This window comes from Tamandua tetradactyla, chromosome 11 (assembly GCF_023851605.1).
Source record: "Tamandua tetradactyla isolate mTamTet1 chromosome 11, mTamTet1.pri, whole genome shotgun sequence".
Classification (NCBI taxonomy): domain Eukaryota; kingdom Metazoa; phylum Chordata; class Mammalia; order Pilosa; family Myrmecophagidae; genus Tamandua; species Tamandua tetradactyla.
In genome coordinates, this window is record NC_135337.1 from 82,751,572 (window position 1) to 82,759,618 (window position 8,047).

Sequence of the window (8,047 nt, forward strand, 5' to 3'; positions counted from 1 at the left end):
CCTTTGCTTGCTTTGGGGTTAGCTTGCTGTTCTTTCTCCAGTTCTTCCAAATGGATAGTTAATCCCTGAAATTTTTGCCTTTTTCTTTCTGATATAGGCATTTAGAGCAATAAATTTCCCTCTTAGCACTGCCTTTGCTGCGTCCCATAAGTTTTGATATGTGTGTTTTCATTTTCGTTCGCCTCGAGGTATTTGCTAATTTCTCTTGCAATTTCTTCTTTGACCCAGTCGTTGTTTAGGAGTGTGTTGTTGAGCCTCCACGTATTTGTTAATTTTCTGGCACTCTGCCTATTATTGATTCCAACATCATTCCTTTATGGTCTGAGAAAGTGTTGTGTAAGATTTCAATCTTTTTAAATTTGTTGAGACTTGCTTTGTGACCCAGCATATGGTCTATCTTTGAGAAATGATCCATGAGCACTTGAGAAAAAGGTGTATCCTGCTTTGTGGGATGTAATGTCCTATAAATGTCTATTAATCTAGTTCATTATAGTAATATTCAGATTCTCTATTTCTTTGTTGATCTCCTGTCTAGATGTTCTGTCCCTGATGAGAGTGGTGAGTTGAAGTCTCCAACTATTATGGTATATGAGTCTATTTCCCTTTTCAGTTTTGCAGTTATATTCCTCACGTATATGGGGCATTCTGATTCGGTGCGTAAATATTTATGATTGTTATGTCTTCTTGTTTAATTGTTCCTTTTATTAGTATATAGTGTCCTTCTTTGTCTCTTTTAACTGTTTTTACATTTGAAGTCTAATTTGTTGGATATTAGTATAGCCACTCCTGCTCTTTTCTGGTTGTTATTTATTTGCATGAAATATCTTTTCCCACCTTTCACTTTCAACCTATGTTTATCTTTGGTCTAAGATGTGTTTCCTGTAGACAGCATATCGAAGGATCCTGTTTTTTAATCCATTCTGCCAATCTATGTCTTTTGATTGGGGAATCAGTCCATTGACATTTAGTGTTATTGCTGTTTGGATAATATTTTCCTCTGCCATTTTGCCTTTTGTATTATATATATCATATCTGATTTTCCTTCTTTCTACACTCTTTTCCATCTCTCTCTCTCTGTCTTTTTGTATCTGACTCTAGTGCTCCCTTTAGTATTTCTGCAGAGCTGGTCTCTTGGTCACAAATTCTTTCAGTGACTTTTTGTCTGAGAATGTTTAATTTCTCCCTCATTTTTGAAGGATAATTTTGCTGGATATAGGAGTCTTGGTTGGCAGTTTTTCTCTTTAGTATTTTAAATATATCATCCCACTGTCTTCTAGCTTCCATGGTTTCTGCTGAGAAATCTACACAAAGTCTTATTGGGTTTCCCTTGTATGTAATGGATTGTTTTTCTCTTGCTGCTTTCAAGATCTTCTCTTTCTCTTTGACCTCTGACATTCTAACTAGTAAGTGTCTTGGAGAACGCCTATTTGGGTCTAATCTCTTTGGGGTGTGCTGCACTTCTTGATCTGTAATTTTAGGTCTTTCATAAGAGTTGGAAATTTTCAGTGATAATTTCTTCCATTAGTTTTTCTCCTCCTTTTCCCTTCTCTTCTCCTTCTGGGACACCCACAACACTATATTTGTGCGGTTCATATTGTCCTTGAGTTCCCTGATACCCTGTTCAAATTTTTCCATTCTTTTCCCTATAGTTCTGTTTCTTTTTGGAATTCAGATGTTCCATCCTCCAAATCACTAATTCTATCTTCTGTCTCTTTAAATCTATCATTGTAGCTATCCATTATTTTTTCTATGTTTGCTACTTTATCCTTCACTTCCATAAGTTCTGCGATTTGTTTTTTCAGTTTTTCTATTTCTTCTTTATGTTCAGCCCATGTCCTCTTCATGTCCTCCCTCAATTTATCGATTTCATTTTTGAAGAGGTTTTCCATTTCTGTTCGTATATTCAGCATTAGTTGTCTCAGCTCTTGTGTCTCATTTGAGCTATTGGTTTGTTCCTTGACTGAGCCATATTCTCAATCTTTTGAGCGTGGACAGTTATCTTCTGCTGCTGGCGTCTGGGCATTTATTCAGATTTCTCTTGGTGTTGGACACAGCAAGATTGTAATATTTTCCTGTGAAATCTCTGGGTTCTGTTTTTCTTATCCTGCCCAGTAGGTGGCGCTCGTGGCACACGTTTGTCTGCGGGTCCCACCAGTAAAAGGTGCTGGGACCTTAAACTTTGGAAAACTCTCGCCGTCCTGGGGGTTCGTTAGCCGAAGCGGCTTGAGCCGGCCCGGGGTCCGAACGCAGGGAGGGTGTCCGAACGCAGGGAGGGTTGCTGGTCGCCGCAGCCAGGGAAAGAGCCCGTCCGAATTTCCTAGTCGGCCTGGGCAACAAGCGTGCGGGAGGGCGCCAGCGGCAGCAGCCCGCCCGAGAGAGTGCACGTTCCCCGGGAGTCACGGGGTCACCGTTCTCCGCGGCCTGGGGGTTTCCGATCCATTCTCTCAGTTGGTCCGGGCTGCGCGTGGTGTGGGCGCCAGTCGCCTTGGTTTAGGGGACCACCTCTCCAATTCTCCCAGCCGGCCCGGGAAGGGGGAAGGGAGTAACTCCGGCTGCTTGCCACCCCGCCCGGTAAGGCCCGCGCGCCTCGGCGATCTCACCCGAGCTGCTTCTCTCAGCCAGCCAGCCGTTCCAGGATGGGGTTACGCTGTCTTTTTTCTCTGTTGTGGCTTGGGCGCTTTCTGTATCGTTTCTACTCCCCTAATAGGTGTCCTGGAGAAGAAACTAAGATCCGCGCTTCTACTAACCGCCATCTTCCAGGAAGTCTTACAGTTTTTTGTAGTTTTCTTTATATAGGTTTTTGTCTCTTTAGTTAAATTTATTCCTAGGTATTTTATTCTTTTAGTTGCGATTGTAAATGGGATTCGTTTCTTGATTTCCCCCTCAGCTTGTTCATTAGTAGTGTATAGAAATGCTACAGATTTTTGAATGTTGATCTTGTAACCTGCTACTTTGCTGTACTCATTTATTAGCTCTAGTAGTTTTGTTGTGGATTTTTCCGGGTTTTCGACGTATAGTATCATATCGTCTGCAAACAGTGATAGTTTTACTTCTTCCTTTCCAATTTTGATGCCTTTATTTCTTTTTCTTGTCTAATTGCTCTGGCTAGAACCTCCAACACATGTTGAATAATAGTGGTGATAATGGACATCCTTGTCTTGTTCCTGATCTTAGGGGGAAAGTTTTCAATTTTTCCCATTGAGGATGATATTAGCTGTGGGTTTTTCATATATTCCCTCTATCATTTTAAGGATTCCCTGGTATTCCTATCTTTTGAAGTGTTTTCAACAGGAAAGGATGTTGAATCTTGTTAAATGCCTTCTCTGCATCAATTGAGATGATCATGTGATTTTTCTGCTTTGATTTGTTGATATGGTGTATTACATTATTTTCTTATGTTGAACCATCCTTGCATACCTGGGATGAATCCTACTTGGTCATGATGTATAATTCTTTTAATGTGTTGTTGGATACGATTTGCTAGAATTTTATTGAGGATTTTTGCATCTATATTCATTAGAGAGATTGGTCTATAGTTTCTTTTTTTGTAATATCTTTGCCTGCTTTTGGTATGAGGGTGATGTTGGCTTCATAGAATGAATTAGGTAGTTTTCCCTCCACTTCGATTTTTTGAAGAGCTTGAGGAGAGTTGGTACTAATTCTTTCTGGAATGTTTGATAGAATTCACATGTGAAGCTGTCTGGTCCTGGACTTTTCTTTTTAGGAAGCTTTTGAATGACTTTCAATTTCTTTACTTGTGATTGGTTTGTTGAGGTCATCTATTTCTTCTTGAGTCAAAGTTGGTTGTTCATGTCTTTCCAGGAACCCGTCCATTTCATCAAATTGTTGTATTTATTAGCGTAAAGTTGTTCATAGTATCCTGTTATTACCTCCTTTATTTCTGTGAGGTCAGTAGTTATGTCTCCTCTTCCATTTCTGATCTTATTTATTTGCATCCTCTCTCTTCTTCTTTTTGTCAATCTTGCTAAGGGCCCATCAGTCTTACTGATTTTCTCATAGAACCAACTTCTGGTCTTATTGATTTTCTCTATTGTTTTCATGTTTTCAGTTTCATTTATTTCTGCTCTAATCTTTGTTATTTCTTTCCTTTTGCTTGCTTTGGGATTAGTTTGCTGTTCTTTCTCCAGTTCTTCCAAGTGGACAGTTAATTCCTGAATTTTTGCCTTTTCTTCTTTTCTGATATAGGCATTTAGGGCAATAAATTTCCCTCTTAGCACTGCCTTTGCTGCGTCCCATAGTTTTGATATGTTGTGTTTTCGTTTTCATTCGCCTCGAGGTATTTACTAATTTCTCTTGCAATTTCTTCTTGACCCACTCGTTGTTTAAGAGTGTGTTGTTGAGCCTCCACGTATTTGTGAATTTTCTGGCACTCCGCCTATTATTGATTTCCAACTTCATTCCTTTATGATCTGAGAAAGTGTTGTGTATGATTTCAATCTTTTTGAATTTGTTGAGACTTGCTTTGTGACCCAGCATATGGTCTATCTTTGAGAATAATCCATGAGCACTTGAGAAAAAGTGTATCCTGCTGTTGTGGGGTGTAATGTCCTATAAATGTCTGTTAAGTCTAGCTCATTTATAGTAATATTCAGATTCTCTATTTCTTTATTGATCCTCTGTCTAGATGTTCTGTCCATTGATGAGAGTGGTGAATTGAAGTCTCCAAGTATTATGGTATATGTGTCTATTTCCCTTTTCAGTATTTGCAGTGTATGCCTCACATATTTTGGGGCATTCTTGTTTGGTGCATAAATATTTATGATTGTTATGTCTTCTTGTTGAATTGTTCCTTTTATTAGTAGATAGTGTCCTTCTTTGTCTCTTTTAACTGTTTTACATTTGAAGTCTAATTTGTTGGATATTAGTATAGCTACTCCTGCTCTTTTCTGGCTGTATTTGCATGAAATATCTTTTCCCAACCTTTCACTTTCAACCTATGTTTATTTGGGTCTAGGATGTGTTTCCTGTAGACAGCATATAGAAGGATCCTGTTTTTTAATCCATTCTGCAGTCTGTGTCTTTTGATTGGGGAATTCAGTCCATTAACATTTAGAGTTATTACTGTTTGGATAATATTTTCCTCTACCATTTTACCTTTTGTATTATATATATCATATCTGACTTTCCTTCTTTCTACACTCTTCTCCATACTTCTCTCTTCTGTCTTTTTGTATCTGACTCTAGTGCTCCCTTTAGTATTTCTTGCAGAGCTGGTCTCTTGGTCACAAATTCTCTCAGTGACTTTTTGTCTGAGAATGTTTTAATTTCCCTCATTTTTGAAGGACACTTTTGCTGGATATAGGAGTCTTGGTTGGCAGTTTTTCTCTTTTAGTAATTTAAATATATCATCCCACTGTCTTCTACCTTCCATGGTTTCTGCTGAGAAATCTACACATAGTCTTATTGGGTTTCCCTTGTATGTGATGGATTGTTTTTCTCTTGCTGCTTTCAAGATCCTCTCTTTCTCTTTGACCTCTGACATTCTAACTAGTAAGTGTCTTGGAGAATGCCTATTTGGGTCTATTCTCTTTGGGGTGCGCTGCACTTCTTGGATCTGTAATTTTAGGTCTTTCATAAGAGTTGGGAAATTTTCAGTGATAATTTCTTCCATTAGTTTTTCTCCTCCTTTTCCCTCTCTTCTCCTTCTGGGACACCTACAACACATATATTTGTGCGCTTCATATTGTCCTTCAGTTCCCTGATCCCCTGTTCAAATTTTTGCATTCTTTTCCCTATAGTTTCTGTTTCTTTTTGAAATTCAGATGTTCCTTCCTCCAAATCACTAATTGTATCTTCTGTCTCTTTGAATCTATCATTGTAGGTATCCATTGTCTTTTCCATCTTTTCTACTTTATCCTTCACTCCCATAAGTTCTGTGATTTGTTTTTTCAGTTTTTCTATTTCTTCTTTTTGTTCAGCCCATGTCTTCTTCATGTCCTCCCTCAATTTATCGATTTGTTTTTGAAGAGGTTTTCCATTTCTGTTCGTATATTCAGCATTAGTTGTCTCAGCTCCTTATCTCATTTGAACTATTGGTTTGTTCCTTTGACTGGGCCATATTTTCAATTTTCTGAGCGTGATCCGTTATCTTCTGCTGCGTCTGGGCATTTAGTCAGATTTCCCTGGTGGAAACCGTTGAAAGATTTTTCTGTGAAATCTCAGGGTTCTGTTCTTCTTATCCTGCCCAGTAGGTGGTGCTCGTGGCACACGTTTCTTTGTGGGTCCCCCCAGTAAAATATACTGTTGGTCCTTTAACTTTGGAAAACTCTCGCCGTGGGGGAGGTTTGCCAGCCGAAGCGGCTTGGAAGAGTGCCAGCCAGCCTGGGGGTCCGAACGTGGGGAGGGTTGCCGGCTGCCGCAGTCCGGGAGAGCGCCTGTCCGAATCTCCTAGTCGCCCGGGGCGCCAAGTGGGCGGGAGGGTGCCAGCTGCCGCGGCCCGGGAGAGTACACCATTCCCAGCTGGACCGGGAAGTCACGTGTTTGGAAGGGACCCCGGTCACCGTTCTCCGGCCTGGGATCTCCGATCCAATTCTCCCAGTTGGTCCGGGGGCTGCGTGGGGGGTGGGCGCAAGCCACCGCGGCTTGAGGGGACTGCCTGTCCAATTCTCCCAGCTGGCCCGGAAAGGAGGAAGGGAGGGACTCCGGCCGCTTGCTGCCCCGCCCGGGGAAGCCCGCGCCCCTCGGCGATCTCACCGGAGCGGGTTCTTCCAGCCAGTCAGCCGTTGCAGGATGGGGTACGCTGTCATTTTGATCTCTGTCGTGGCTCCGGGAGCTGTTCTGTATCGTTTCTACTCCCCTAGTAGCTGTTCTGGAGGAGGAACTAAGATCCGCTCGTCTTACTAAGCTGCCATCTTCTCTGGAAGCCCCTTTTGGTTACTTTTGAGGGTTAACTTTTTCTCTCATTGGCCATTTGTGAAGTACCTGTTGGTGTTCTTTACCTGTTTTTTTTTAAATTGATGTTTGCTTTTCTCCTATTGCCTTTAGGAATCTTGTTTTATAATAACTGCTGTCTTATCTTTTGTTGTACTCATTATGCAGATATCTTCCTGTTTGTACTTTTCCACTATGTTGCTTAATCAGCAAATTCTTGTGTTTAGTTCCTTTTAAGTGTTTGAGTGGGTGAGTATTTTGATGTAAGGTTAAAACATCTCACCTTGGATCATACACATTCTTTGTTATTTTTTTTTTTTGCTGACTACTGAGATTTCCAGTTTTATTGGATAGAGTTCAGAATTGAATTTTTCATTTGCTGGAGAGTTTTATTTTCAAATAAAATTTCAAAATAATTTCACACTTACTAGGGCAGTTGCAAAATTAATACAACATCCATACAGAGAATTCCACCATGTCCACCAAAAAGGTAAAGATAATCTTCAAGGAAGCTCCCTTTTCCTAGTTTAAGAGTATTCCTTATGACTTGGTATTGGTTTTGCAAATGATTTGTTTCAGCATATTATCTTCATACCTATTTATTGGTGTATTTCTTAGTACTTTAAGTGGTGCTTGGTCTGTGACAGGTACTCAGTACTGTTTGTTAATTGAATGAATAAATGAGTAATATGATTATCTAATTTGTGTGCTAGTGGCAAATTAGACTAGTTGATTGCCTAGTTTTAAATTTGCTTTGGTGAACAGCTAACTTGGAAAAGATGCGTCCTCTTTTTCTTTAGTTAGAGATGTTGTGGGTTTCCAGACCAATCAGTCATAAAGTACAGGATTCTCATACACCACCTCACCACCAACACCGTGCATTGTTGTGGAACGTTTGTTACAATTGCTCATAGAAGCTTTTAATAATTGTACTTTTTCTTTAAAATAACGGTAGTTGCCGTTTTTGCATTTGGTGAAAGATTATTAAAACCGTACTATAAACTTTAATCCACAGTTTACATTAGGTATATCTTTTTCCCCAGATACCAACCTCTTATTAGCACCTTGTATTAGTGCCATACATTTGTATAATTCATTAAGGAACATTCCTTTTTTTTTTTTTTAATTTTTTTGTTGTGAAATTTAACATGTGTAT